A 15,651-nucleotide genomic window follows, 5' to 3' on the forward strand; every position below is an offset into this window, starting at 1 on the left:
GATCTACAAATTCAATGCAATTCTAATCAAAAGTCCAACAACCTACTTTGCAGACTTGGAAAAGCTAGTTATCCAATTTATTTGGAAGGAAAAGCTGCCTCAAATTGCCAAAAACATCCTAAAATAGAAGAATGAAGTGGGAGGACTTACACTTCCAGACTTTGAAGCCTATATAGTTACAGTGGTCAAAACAGCATGGTATTGGCATAAATATAGACATACTGATCAATGGAATCAAGTTGAGAGCTTGGAAATAGACCCCCAGATCTATGGTCGACTGATTTTTTATAAGGTCCCCAAATCCACTGAACTGGGACAGAACAGTATCTTCAACAAATGGGGCTGGGAGACCTGGATAGCCATAACAAAAAGAATGAAAGAGGACCCCTACCTCACACCCTATACAAAAATTAACTCAAAGTGGATCAAAGACCTCAATATAAGAGACAGTACCATAAAACTCCTAGAAGATAAAGTAAGGAAACATCTTCAAGACCTAGTATTACGAGGTCGCTTCTTAGACCTTACACCCAAAGCACAAGCAATGAAAGAAAAAATAGGTAAATGGGGACTCCTCAAAATCAAAAGCTTCTATACCTGAAAGGAATCTGTCAAAAACGTGAAGAGGCAGCCAACGCAATGGTAGAAAATATTTGGAAACCATGTAACTGATAAGAGACTGGCACATTGCATATATAAAGAAATCCTACAACTCAACAACAATAGTACAAACAGCCCAATTATAAAATAGGCAAATGATATGAAAAGACATTTCTCCAAAGAGGAAATAAAAACGGAGAAAAAACACATGAAAAGATGTTCATCTTCACTAGCTATTAGGGAGTTGCAAATCAAGACCATGATGAGATACCATCTCACAACAATAAGAATGGCTGCCATCAAACAAACAGGAAACTACAAATGTTGGAGAGGATGTGGAGAAATTGGAACTCTTATTCATTGCTGGTGGGACTGTATAATGGTACAGCCACTCTGGAAGACAGTTTGGCAGTTTCTCAGAAAACTAGATATTGAATTACCCTATGATTCAGCAATTCCACTTCTCAGTATACACCCAGAAGATTTGAAAGCAGTGACACAAACAGACATTTGTACACCAATGTTCATAGCAGCACTGTTCACAACTGCCAAGACATGGGAACAATCCAAGTGTTCTTCAACAGACTAGTGGATAAATAAAATGTGGTATATACCTATGAAGGAATACTATGCAGCAGTAAGAAGCAAGAAAATCCTGAAACATAGGCAACATGGAAGAACCTTGAAGATATAATTCTGAGTGAAATAAGTCAGACACAAAAGAAGAGATATTGTATGTTTCCACTTCTATGAATTATTGGAACAATGTAAAATCAATGTCTTATAATATATTAGGGACCTAGAGAAAGATAGTAGCTAGTGAACGGAAATGATAATTTAACATGTTCAGATATGTTAATGATGGTGAATTCAAAGGTATGGTAATGGATAAGGGTGATGACTGTTTGTTAATGCAACTATAAGCAGCAGAGCTGTATTGAAGGTGAATAGGATTGAAAGGGGTTGTTTAAAGGCATGTTTCCCACAGATCAGCATCACAAATACACATAGATGCACACACGATATACTTCTAAGGTATGACACTGGCAGAGAGTTGACAACAGAAGGTTACATGGGAAAAATCTACACTTTGCATACTAGGGACTATAATTAATAGGAATACCACACTAGTACCACACAAATACTAGGGACAAATAATTAAGGGCTAACAAGAGATTTTGGGTCATGAGAATTGTTTAAAATGGAGAGTGATGAGGATTGTACAATTAAGTAATGATAATGTGAGATATGGATGAATTATCATGGATATAACATATACCATGTGACCTTAGGAACCCCCTACTTTATAAGTCAAGCCCTCGATCTTGAGGCTTGCTCTGGTGAAACTTATGGTTGTAAAGGTGAGGCTAAGCCCACCTATAATTATACCTAGGCCTTACCTCCAGAAAACCTCTTTTGTAGCTCAAATGTGGACTTTCTTTCTCTAAGCCTAACTCTGCAAATAAATTCATCAACTTCCCTGCGACGTGGGACACGACCCCCAAGATGAATGAGCCTTTCTGGCAACATACAACCTGGATTCCGGGAATGAGCCTGACCCCGGCATCGAGGGATTAAGAATGCCCTTTTGACCAAAACGGGGAAAAGAAAGGCAACAAAATAAAGTTTTAGTGGCTAAGAAAATTCAAATAGAGTCAAGAGGCTGTCCTGGAGGTTACTCCTACATAAGCTTCACCTAGATATGCCAAATGAGCACCTTAAAGAATACCTGATCCCTATTTAAGACTCCATAAAAGTTTCCCTAAGTTTATTCATCAGAAACTTAAATCCTTCAGAGTGCTCCTATGCCAGCTAAATCCCAAAACCCAGAGGCAGTCGCCTCTTTAAGAACATCAACTAGATGTGTCCCGTTTGCTCATAAAGTCAATACCCCTTTTCAACACGTAGAGATTAGGGTGGTCACTGCCTAGACATCCCTGAAGATCAGAAAAGTGATTAAACTGGAGGAAGGGGTAGCAACAGACAAGATGGAATTTACAAAGGATTGTGAATTCTGAATCTTTATATAATTTTCTTTTTTCTTAGTTGCCGGGGTATTAGAATAGCTAGAAGAAAAGAAATGAAATGGTGGAAGTGTAACACACAGGAGTCTTTGAAATTTGTTCTATAGCTACTTTTTAAATTGTAATTTGAAAGCTATAGCTTTTTGTATATATATTATATTTCACAATAAGGAAATAACTGAAACTATGGTACTATAATTCATAACAGCTTTGGAAATTCCTTTACATCTACTTGTTAATCATACTTTGAAAGAGATTACCTTTTTGTATATGTATTTCATAATAAGGAAATTACTGAAACTGTGGAACTGTAACCTATAATATTCTTTGAAATTTGCTAACTACTTGTTAAATTGCACTTGGAAAGTTATCACTTCTATGTATATATGTCATATTCTACAATTAAAAATATGATTAAAAATTTAGAGCGAGGTAAAGGCTGATGTGTGTCTGAAGAGGAAACACTCTGCATTAATGTATTGAGTTTTTGCCCCCTTCTGCTTTATCTTTTTAAAAAATATGTTTATTCAGCTATAATTCATGTACCATACAGTTCACCTTTGAAAGTACACATTACATGTTTTTTTCATTTATTCACATAGTTGGCAACCATCACAATATAATTTAAAACATTTTATTCCCCCCAGAAGAGACTCCATACCCATTAGCAGTTAATTCCTATTGCCCTCTTCCTCCCTCCAGCCTCCATCTATATTCAACCACTAATCTACATTCTCTCTGAAGTAATATATATTTACCATATAAATTTGTTTATTCTGCATTTCACATAAATGGAATAATACAATATGTGATCTTCTGTGTCTGGCCTTCTCAGCGTAATGTTTTCAAGATTCATCCATATTGTAGCATGAATCAGTGCTTCATTCCTTTTTTTTGCCAAATATGCCAATGTTTGGATACAATCACGTTTTATTTATCCACTTATTGACTGATGGACATATGGGTTGTTTCCACTTTTTAGCTATTTTGAATAATGCTTCTATGAACATTCATATACAGCTTGTGTGGATGTCTGTTTTCATTTCTCTTGGATATGTACCTAGAGGTGGAATTGCAAGGTCATATGGTAATTCTATGCTTATATTTTGAGGAACTGCCAAACTGTTTTCCAAGATGACTGCACCATTTTACATTCCCACCAGCAATGCATACGAGTTCCAATTTCTCCACATTTTCACCAACACTTGCTATTTAACATTTTTAAAATAATAGCCATTCTACTGGGTGCGAAATGGTATTTCATTGAGGTTTTGATTTGCATTTCCTTAATGATTAATGATGTTGAGATCTTTTTACGCTTTTAATTGCCAGTTGTATATCCTCTTTGAAGAAATATCTATTCAAATCATTTATGCATTTTTAACTGGGTTGTCTTTTTATTAATGGGTTGTAAGAGTTCTTTATATATTCTTGATTCTAGTCCCTCATCAGATATGATTTGAAAATATTTTTCTTCCATTCTGTGGATTGTCTTTTCACTCTCTTGATAGCGTCCTTTGAAAGATAAAAGTTTTATCCTGTAATTTAGATATTTTTTTTCTTTTTTGGTGCTTGTGCTTTTGGTGTCATATCTAAGAAATTATTGCCTACCATAGACATGGATTATTCTCATTATATCCTAAGAGTTTTACAGTTTGAATTCCTACATTTAGGCTTTTGATCCATTTCAAGTTCATTTTTGTATATAGTATGAGGTAAAATCCATTCACATTTAATTTTATTATTTATATGGTTAGATTTATGACTCTTATTTTGACTTCTGTTTTCTGTATGTCTCACATCCTTTTTGTTCCTCTATTGCTATTTTATTGCTTTCTGTTGTATTAAGTGATTGTTTTCTAGTTTAACATTTAATTTCTTTAATGACTTCTAAATTATTTTTTGAGTTATGGTCTTAGTGGTTGGTTTAGGGCATACAAAATACATCTTACCAGAATCGACTTGAAATTTCAGATTTATATTGACTTAGCTCCAGTGAAATACAGAAATTTTACTCCTATGTAGTTCCATTCCCTCCCCACCTTTTTTGTGTGTTTAATATTACATATGCTACATCTACATACGTTGAAGCCCAATAATACATTGCTATAATTATTAATTTATAGAATCTTTATCTTCTAAAGAAACTGACGGAAGAAAGGAAAGTGAGTATGTACTATTTAGAGTGTCTTATATACCCTTTCTGGTTCTCTTCACTTCTTGTAGATTTGAATTACCATCAAGTGTGTGTGTGTGTGTGTGTGTGCACATGTGTATCACTATAGATATAGATATATAGATATAGATAGAGCTAGAGATACAGATAGAGCTAGAGCTAGAGATAGAGACAGATGTCTATTTGTATGCATTTCTTTTAGAATCAGTCAAGAGAAGAAAGGAGCAGAAACATGGAATTATACAGTCTTTTTAAATTACCTCCCTAATTCCTTCACCAGCACTCTTTTTTTCACACGGATTCAAATTACTATCTGGGGTCTCTTGCTTTCAGCATAAAGAACTTTCCTTAATATTTCTTGTAAGGTTGGTCTGCTGACAACAAATTATCTCAGTTTTTGTTCATCTGGGAATATGTTGATTTTGCCTTCATTTTGAAGGATACTTTTGCTGGATGTAAGATTCTTATTTGGCAGGTTTTTACTTTCAGCACTTTGAATATGAGGTCCCATTGCCTTCTAGCCTCCATTGTTTCTGATGAGAATTCAATTATTAATCTTACTGGGGGGTCCCTTGTATGTGATGGGTCATTTTTCTTTTGCTTTCAAGATTTTCTCTTTACCTTTGTCTTTCACCATTTTAACTGTGACGTGTCTGGTTGTGGATCTCTTGGTATTTAACCTGTTTGGAATTCATTGACTTTTTTGGGTGTGTAGATTGTTTTTCACCAAAATTTGGGAAGCTTTCAACTATTATTTCTTTGACTTTTTTTTTGTTTTTTCTTTCTCTCCTTTTCTTCTGGTGCGCTACATTTCTCTGAGGTGTCCCACATTTTTCTGAGGCTCTGTTCATTTGTTCTTTTTGTTCAATCTTCAAGTTTGACGATTCTTTCTTCTGCCTACTCAAATCTACTGTTAAGCCTCTCCAGGGAATTTTTCATTTCAGTTAATATGCTTTTCAACTTCAGAATTTCCATTTGGCTATTTTTAATACTTTCTATTTGTTGATACTCTATATTTAAAGAGACACTGTCATCAGACCTTCCTTTAATTCATTAAGCATGGTTTCCTTTAGTTCTCTGTACCTACTTAAAATAACTGCTGTGAGCTCTGTCTGCTAAGTCCACCCTTAGTCCCCTTCAAAGACAATGTCTATTGCCGCATTTTTTCCTCATATATTGGTCACATTTTCCTATTTCTTGGCATGTTTAATAATTTTTTTGTTGAAAACTGGGCATTTTAGATAATATAGCAACTCAGCTACTCATCGCTCTTCTGAGATTACTGTTATTGTTTGCTTGAGTGTTTACTTGTTTAGTGACTTGACTGAATTAATTCTGCAAAATCTATCTCTCCTGCAATGTTCAGCCTCTGATGCCCCTACTTAGATTCTCCCCTTGTTTTAATCTTTTGTCCTGGCTTCCTTACCCCCCTACCCTCCACCCCAGGTTGGTATAAGTGACTTACTGGTCAAAGGTTGTGCTTAAACCTCCTTGGCCAATTAGATTCTTAGCCTTTGTCACTGAATTTCTGTGTGACTTACAGGCAGTTATCACACACAGTTCAGGGAGTTTGCATTTTTTTGCCCCACATTTAGCCAAATACAACTAGCTTGGATTTCCTCTCTCTAGTCACTAATAAAGGGAGAATGCATACAGCCTTCTATATAGCAAAGGATGACAGTGATATTATTTTTAAGCCTGATTTCTAAGAATTTCCCCTGGGCTAAAGTAGCTTATTCAGCCAGTGTTTGATTAGAGGTTGTGATTAAGCTCCTTGTGACAGTGAGAATTCCACCCTGTATTGAGGGTTTATGTGTGGCTTGGGGGATGTTTTCAAGTCTGCCCAAATTTTTCTCTGATGTCTCTTTAGTTGGTGCAGCCTAGCATATGCACACAACCTTCCCAACCTCCAGAATTACCTGTGATACCAGGAGGCTTTTTCTTGGCTGTCTCCCTCACTGGCTCTCTATTAAATGTCTGGCTGCTCTGCTGTTCTGCTTGTATCAGAGCTACCAGCCTCCTCTTAATTGCCCCATTGTTTTCCATAATACCATTAGGTATGGAGATCTCCAGTCTCTGTTCAAAGTAGTCTCCTTAGGCAGAGGTCTTTTCCTTAGGGCTTGCTTTCCTCTGGGGTAGCATTACTATGCCACAGCACCAGAGCTGGTGATAGGGACCCATTTTTCCTGAAGTGACAAGTAGGGACTACGGGGAGTGGCAGTCCCTGGTCTTCTCAGCTTGCCCCTCCCAGCGTGGACCCTCCACTCTGGGAGCCAGCTGGGTAGGGGTCAATTGGGGCCCCAGTATTCTCAGTCTGCAGTGCTTAGGATAGAGCTTCTGCCCTACAAGTGGAGGCTGAGTGGGAGAAGAGAGACCTGGTCTTTGCTGCACCTGCCTGGAATTGAGCTTCTGCACCACAGGGCTGGGGAAGATGAGAAATGTCAGGAGCCTTCTCCTCCTGAGTGAAACTGTAGCCCCAAGCTGGGAGTTGGGGGAGAGAGAACACTGTCTTCTTGGCTACACATACCCAGGGTAGAGCTTCTATACCACAGAGTCAGTGAGTGAGTAATGGAGCAGGTGTTGGCTCAACTGCCACAGGCTCTGTTTCCTTTTTTTTTTTTTTTTTTTTTAATTTAAAAAAAAAATTTTTTTTTTTGAAAGGCCCTGACATTTCCCTTTTTTTTTTTTTTTTGTATAAGAGTTTTATAGTTTTGATTTTTATATTTAGGTCACTGATCCTTTTTTTTTTTTAATCTTTAAGTTCCTTTATTGGAGCAAGATTCCTGACTGATACACAGTGATGTGTTTACTAAACTGAGACCTGTGCAGAAAAATTACATACTATCCATCTAAACAGGTTTTGATACACTTTGCCTCTTGATGGAATAGTTCCACTTATAAAGTTTAATATATCAAAAGTTTTGAATTTGACCAGGCTGGCCATTAATTCATCTCTGAATACATTAAGTGGCACTGAATTTCAGCTACTATATTTCATAGCATTAAAAGCTTATGCATCAGGTAGCTTCTCAAATTGTTACATGCACAGTGGCATTTAGCAGACCAAGCAGAGTCCATCAACTCACCCAGATTCACACAGATGAGTCTCATTTGAGAAAGCTTTGTTATATAGCTGGTACTTGAGACAAAAAGTAATGCTAACTTGTTTCTCACCAACATGGACTTCCTACACTGAAAGCCCTTCTTCTTGGCCACATTTTAGTGCCATTGAAGACATGCCAGCAACTGCTCCACACATAAGTTGGCCTTAGAGCACTGAGTCTGGCTGGTGGTGGTGGCAGGTACTATTTTCATTATTACATCCAGATAAATAAAAGCCCATTAAAAATACCAATTAGAGATTTTAAAAACAAGGGTACAAACCCTCAAAGAACTGAATTTTGAGCAATCTGATATCCCCAATGATGTGAATATTTTCAGAAACTGATGGCAAATTGTTCCCACAATGTTTCCCAGTTATGGAGACATTAATACATTGACTCAAATGCCTTTATTAAATCCACATAGTCCTGAGGTCATCCTGCAAAGTGCATATCAAAAAATTCGGAGATAGGGTGACAAAGTTTGACAATGATATGTCAAACAAGTCAAACTTGGAATATCTATATTATATCTGTTCTGAGAGATAAGCATCAAATCCTTGTGTACACATTTAGTTTTATTGTAACAAAGCAACTTACACACTTTTAATGCTTAAATCTTTCCTTTCCAGTGAAACAAAAAGAAAATTTTAAAATAAACAAGAACAAAATTACAATAGAGAAGTGTCAATTCCAAATAAGATCCTACAGGTTCTGATGATTCTCCCATCCAGTGGCAAGCCTTTTTTATTTTAAAAGTATCATCTTAAACTGCAAGGATGTCCATTAAACATCACAATTAAACATGCCAAAGGAGAAGCCATGTCAAAATGCCCACTTAACCCACCCAAACATCTCAAACCCACCCTTTGCTGACACTCTATAACCCCATTTTTAAGGTTTTTTTTTTTCTTGTTTTAAACAAGAGAAAGTAGACAGATACATGTTGGTAAATGCTAACTGTCCATATTCACATAAAGACACAGTGTAATCTATGAGCTGAATACACACAGAAAGGAAGAAAAAAGCTAGAATTCTATGCACTACTACACAGGGGCCTGGCACCCTCCAGCCTGCAGCAGAGTGAAAGCAGCAGACGGTTTTTTCTTTTTTTCCCACAGAGCTGGTGATTCCATAAAGTTTTTGGTGGAGACAAGGAGGATAATAATGAATTTGGAACAGAAAATGTAGAGATTCTTTTCCCACTGAATTCTGCGCAAGGTTTTTCCCCCAGTATAAGTTGAGAGAAAAGAGATCTCAAAAACAGGGTGACTGAGCATAAGAGGACAGCAACTTGCTTCCAGGGACTGGAGAAAATTAAAAAGGGAAGGTTGGAATCCATCAGTGTTCTATTAGTCATCTTCTCCTTCATCCTCCTCTCCTTCCTCTCTCTCATCATCATCTTCATCTTCTCCAACTTCTTTATCAATATCTTCCAATCCTCCTCCTTCTTCATCATCATCACCTTCTTCTTCTCCTTCCACTTCTTCATTATCCATATCAGGAACCAAATGGTACTGTAATGGATTCGGCCAAATATCATCTTTGATGACCTCTCCTAACTCATCTGCACCTGCATCAGAACGTCAGTACACCAGGTAAAGCAGCCCTCTGGTTCTTCATGCTGCCTCTTCCTGTTGGTTTTATTCTGTGTTTGACTTGAACGTGTAGTCAAGTCCTTTCCAGATTTCCATTTGATTTCAGTTGGCTTTGAGGATGCATCACCACTCTCATTCGGATGAAATTCTTTGGAAATAACTTTAATTTCGAAGTAAGGATTTTCATCAAAATAAAAATCTATCCTGTAACCTGACTTAATATCTTCAAATTATGTCATTTCAACTCCGGTCAAATAATGCAGTCCCTCTTCATCCTCCTCCCCAAGCAGTGCAGACATTTGTGGATGGTTGACAAATGTTGCTACCCCGAAATTTGGGATTTTGGCGATCAATTCTAACCTCTTCTGAAAGAATGGTTGGCAGAGTTTATTATATTTTTGTTCTACTTTCAAAATCTCCTCACTGGCTTGCTCAGTAAGTCTATTTCATTTTGTACTTCATCAATATGTTCAATTGTTTTCTGCTGTTCTTCTGAGGTCTCCTAGCCCCTTCGTGGTTGGAGGCGAGATCCTTTTTACTGACTTTGGCCGCCGGCGCCCACCTGGCGCTGCTCCGCGGTCGTGCGGGGATAGGGAAGGGGGAGAGAAGGGAAGCTGAAGGGGGCGGGCAGGCGGCTTCTGCTCAAGCCACAGACGCTGGCGCTCACTCGGTCCGGCCGCCGCCTGCCGGTGCTTGCTCTTCCTCCCCTCCCCCCGCTCTCGCACCCTCGTGGGGCTCCTGCTTACCGAGCGGAGGCGGCCGCAGCCACAGAGGCTGGCGGGCAGGCGGCTGGGCTCCCTCACTCAACGCTCCGCGCTCTAGCTCGCTGCTCCAGTCGATCCATTTTGAATTAATATTTGTATATGGCGAGAAGTAGGGATCCACATTCATTCTTTTTTTAATCACATTTTTTATTGTAGAATATATCACATATATACATAGAAGTGATAACTTTCCAAGTGCAATTTAACAAGTAGTTTAAGAGTAAATTTCAAAGACTTATGTGTTTCAGTTCCACAGTTCCAGCTATTTCCTTATTGTGAATATAACATATATGCAAAAAGGTACTATCTTTCAAAGTATGATTTAACAAGTAGTTATATAAAAATTTCAAAAAATGTTATGAATTACAGTACCATAGTTTATTTCCTTATTGTGAAATATACATACAAAAAAGGTGATAACTTTCAAATTACAATTTAACTGTACAAATATGACAAGTTGCTATAGAACAAATTTCAAAGGATGCTGTGGGTTACACTTTCACTATTTCAATTCTTTCCTTCTAGCTATTCTAATATCCTAGCAACTAAGAAGAAAATTATACAGATTCAGTATTCATAATCCTTTGTTAAATTCCATCTTGTCTGTTGCTACCTCTTCCTCTAAGTTTAATCACTTTCCCGATCTTCAGGGATGTCTAGGCAGTGACCACCCTAACTTGTTCACTTTGAAAAAAGTGGCATTGACATTATGGGAAAAGGGGACACATCTAGTTGATGTTCTGAAAGAGGTGACTGCCTCTGGGTTTTGGGACTTAGCTGGCATAGGAGCTCTCTGGAGGATTTAAGTTTCTGAAGAATAAACTTAGTGAAACTTTTAGTCTCAGATAGGGATCAGGTATTCTTGAGGGTTTTGGGGACTACTGTTGACTTGGGCTTATCAAATACTGCGGTCATTTGCCATATTTAGCTGAACCTTGCATAAGAGTAACCTCCAGGACAGCCTCTTGACTCTACTTGAATTCTCTTAGCCACTAAAACCCCACCTTCTTGTGTTTCCATTCCCCCTTTGGGCCAAAAAGACACCCTCAACCCCTCAATGCCAGGATCAGGCTCATTCCCGGAATCCGTGTCCCACGTCGCCAGAGAGTCATTCATCTGGGGGGTCCTGTCCCACGTCAGGGGGAGGTGATGAATTTATTTGCAGAGTTAGGCTTAGAGAGAGAAAGTCCATATTTGAACAACAAAAGAGGTTCTCTGGAAATGACTTTTAGGTATACTTAAAGGTGGGCGGGCTTAGCCTCCCCTTTACAACCATAAGTTTCACCAGAGCACGCCTCAAGATCGAGGGCTTCACTTACAAAGTAGGAGGTTCCTAAGGTCACATAGCATATGTTATGTCCACGATAATCCTTCCATATCTCACATTATCATCACTTAGTTGTACAATGCTCATCACTCTCCATTTTAAACAAGTCTCATGACCCAAAACACCCAATAGCCCTTTTCAGCCCTTAATTATTTGTCCCTAGTATTTGTGTGGTACCACTATGGTATTCCTATTAATTATAGTCCCTAGTATACAATAGGTGGATTTTTCCTATATACCTTTCTGTTGTCAAATCTCTGTACTAGTGATATACCTTAGAAGTATATCATGCAAGCACCTATCTATATTTGTAGTGCTGATCTGTGGGATACATATCTTTAAGCAACCACTTTCAATCATATTCACCTTCAATACAGCTCTGATACTTATAATCCCATTAACAAACAAGCATCATCCCTATCCATTCCCATACCTTTGAATTCACCATCATTAACATATATGAACATATTAGATTATCATCTCCCCTTACCAGCTTCCGTCTATCACTAGGTCCCCAATATTCTACATTATAAGATGTTGATTTTACATTGTTCAGGGAGTTTATAGAAGTAGTAACACACAATATCTCTCCTTTTGTGTCTGACTTATTTCACTCAGCATTTTATCTTCAAGGCCAATCCATGTTGCCATATGTTTCAGGACCTTGTTCCTTCTTACTGCTGCATAGTATTCCATTGTATGTATATTCCACATTTTGTTTACCCACTTGTCTGTTGAAGGAAACTTGGATTGTTTCCATCTCTTGGTGATTGTTGAACAGTTCTGCTGTGATCATCAGTGTACAAATGTCTGTTCATGTCACTGCTTTCAAACTTTCTGGCCATATACTGAGAAGTGGAATTGCTGGATCATAGCTTAATTCAATATCTAGTTTTCCGAGAAATTGCCAAACTGTTTTCCAGAATTGCTGTACCATTATGCAGTTCCACCAGCAATGAATAGGAGTTCCAATTTCTCTACATCCTTTCCAGCATTTATTGTTTCCTGTTTGTTTAATGGCAGCCATTCTTATTAGTGTGAAAGGACATCTCATTGTGATTTTGATTTGCATTTTCCTAATAGCTAGTGAAGAACATTTTTCATGTGTTTTTTAGCCATTTATTTCCTCTTCAGAAAAATACCTTTTCATATCTTTTGCCCATTTTACAATTGGGCTGTTTGTGCTATTCTTCTTGAATTGCAGGATTTCTTTATATATTCAGGATATCAGTCTCTTATCGGATATATGGTTTCCAAATATTTTCTCCCATTGAGTTGGCTGCCTATTCACCTTCTTGACAAAGTTTTTTAGGCAGAGAAAGTTTGGTTTTGAGGAGTTTCCATTTACCTATTTTTTCTTTTGTTGCTTGTGCTTTGGGGGTAAGGTCTAAGAAGCTACCTCCTATTATTAGGTCCTGAAGATGTTTCCCCATATTATCTTCTAAAAGCTTTGTTATGCTGCCTCATATATTAAGGTCTTTGATCCACTTTGAGTTAATTTTTGTAAGGGTATGAGGTAAGGGTCCTTTATCATTCTTTTTGTTATGGCTATCCAGTTCTCCCAGCCCCATTTGTTGCGGAGACTGTTCTGTCACAGTTCTGTGGATTTATGGGTGTTATCAAAAATCAGTCAACCATAGATCTAGGGGTCTAGTTCCGAACTCTCAATTCAATTCCATTGATCATATGTCTATCTTTGTGCCAATACCATCCTGTTTTGACTACTGTGGCTTTACAGTAGGCTTCAAAGTCTAGAAGTGTAAGTCTTCCCACTTTGTTCTTTTTTAGGATGTTTTTCTGCAATTCAAGGCCTCTTTCCCTTCTGAATAAATTTGATAACTAACTTTTCCAAGTCTTCAAAGCAGGTTTTTGGAATTTTGATTGGAATTACATTGAATCTGTAGATCAGTTTGGGTAGAATTGACATCTTAACGACATTTAGTCTTCCTATCCATGAGCACAGAATATTTTTCCACCTATTTATAAACCAAGTTTATAAACTTGGTTAAGTTTATTCCTAGGACTCAATTTTTTTTGTTGCTATTGTGAATGGAATTTGTTTTTTATTGCCTCATCAGTTAGGTCATTAATAGTGTATAGGAACATGACTGACTTATGTGCATTAATCTCATATCCCACCACTCTGCTGATTTTTTTTATTAGCTCAAGTAGCTTTGTCATTGAATTCTCAGGATATTCTAAATATAAGGTCATATCCACTGCAAATAATGACAGTTTTACTTCTTCCTTCCCAATTTGGATACCTTTTATTTCTTTGTCTTGGCGAATTGCTCTGGCTAGAACTTCTAGCACAATGTTGAATAACAGAAATGACAGTGGGCATCCTTGTCTCATTCCCAATCTTATGGGGGAGGCTTTCAGCCTCCCACCATTAAGTACTATGCTGGCTGTGGGTTTTTCATATGGAGGAAGATTCCCTCAATTCCTACCTTTTGAAGTGTTTTTATCAAAAAGCGATGCTGAATTTTGTCAAATGCTTTTTCAGCATCTATTGAGATGATCATTTGATTTTTCCCCTTTGATTTGTTAATGTGTTGCATATCATTAATTGATTTTCTTATGTTGAACCACGCTGCATGCCAGGAATGAACGCTACTTCATCATAGTGTATAATTCTTTTAATGTGCTTTGGACTCAATTTGCAAGCATTTTGTTTAGAATTTTTGCATCTATATTCATTAGGGAGATTGGCCTATAGTTTTCCCTTTTTGTAGTGTCTTTATCTGGTTTTGGTATCAGAGTGATATTACCTTCATAAAATGAGTTAGGTAATGTTCCTTTTTCTTCAATTATTTGAAAGATTTTGAGCATGAATGGTGTCAATTGTTTTTGGAATGCTTGGTAAAATTCCCTGTAAAGCCATCTGGCCCTGGGCTTTTATTTGTAGGTAGATTTTTTTTTGTATTATTTATATAATAATAAATTATTATTTATATAATAAGCACTGACTTCTCAGCAGGCACCATGGAGAAGGCAATGGTATGACATATTTAAGATCTGAAAGAGAAAAATTGCCAGCCAAGAGTTCTTTATCCAGCAAAGCTCTCCTTCAAAATTGAGGAAGAGCTTAAAATTTTCACAAACAAATGCTGAATTTGTTAGGAAGAGACCTGCCCTGCAAGAAATACTAAAGAGAGCTCTACCAGCTGAGTAAAAAAGAAAGGAGAGAGAGGTCTGGAGAAGGGGACAGAACTGAAGAGTATTCATAAAGGTAACTTAAATGGAAAAAGAGAGTGGAAAAAATAGATCTGACAATTAAAAACCAAAGGATAAGGTGGCTGGTTCAAGAATTCCTTTCACAGTAATAACTTTGAATGTGAATGGATTAAACTCTCCAATTAAAAGATACAGACTGGTAGAATGGATTAAAATGTATGACCCATTGATAAGCTGTTTTGTACAAGAGACTCGTCTTAGACCCTGTGACACAAAGAGACTGAAAGTAAAAGGATGGAAAAAATATTCTATGCAAACTGCAACCAAAAAAAAAGCTGGGGTAGCTATGCTAATATTAGACAAAATAAACTTTCAATGCAAAGATGTCATAAGAGATAAAGAAGGACACTATATATTAACAAAAGGGATAATTCACCAAGAAGAAATAACAGTCATAAATGATCATGCACCCAATCAAGGAGCTCCAAAATACATAATACAATCATTGGCTAAACTGAAGGGTGCAATAGACCCATCTACAATAATAGTGGGAGACTTTAATACACCACTCTCTTGTATAGATAGAACAACTAGACAGGGGACCAATAAGAAAATGGAGAACCTAAACAATATGATAAATGAGTTAGACTTAACAGACACATATAGATCATTACATCCCAAAGTACCAGGATATACATTCTTCTCTAGTGCCCATGGAACATTTTCCAGGATAGATCATATACTGGGGCACAAAACAAGTCTTAATAAATTTAAATAGATTGAAATTATTCAAAGTACATTCTCTGACTAAAATGGAATGCAAACAGAAATCAACAACAACCAAAGAACCAGATCTTTCACAAATATATGGAGGTTAAACAATA

General features: G+C 37.2%; 1 protein-coding gene and 1 pseudogene across 1 annotated transcript in view; both read right to left on the reverse strand.

Annotated features, from left to right (window-relative positions):
- LAMA3 (laminin subunit alpha 3) overlaps positions 1-15,651 on the reverse strand; it is a 289,773-nt gene that overhangs the window by 190,020 nt on the left and 84,102 nt on the right. The window lies entirely within an intron of this gene.
- On the reverse strand, positions 9,254-10,390 carry LOC119511858 (annotated as a pseudogene).

The sequence above is a fragment of the Choloepus didactylus genome, chromosome 16 (genome assembly GCF_015220235.1).
Source record: "Choloepus didactylus isolate mChoDid1 chromosome 16, mChoDid1.pri, whole genome shotgun sequence".
NCBI classification, from domain to species: domain Eukaryota; kingdom Metazoa; phylum Chordata; class Mammalia; order Pilosa; family Megalonychidae; genus Choloepus; species Choloepus didactylus.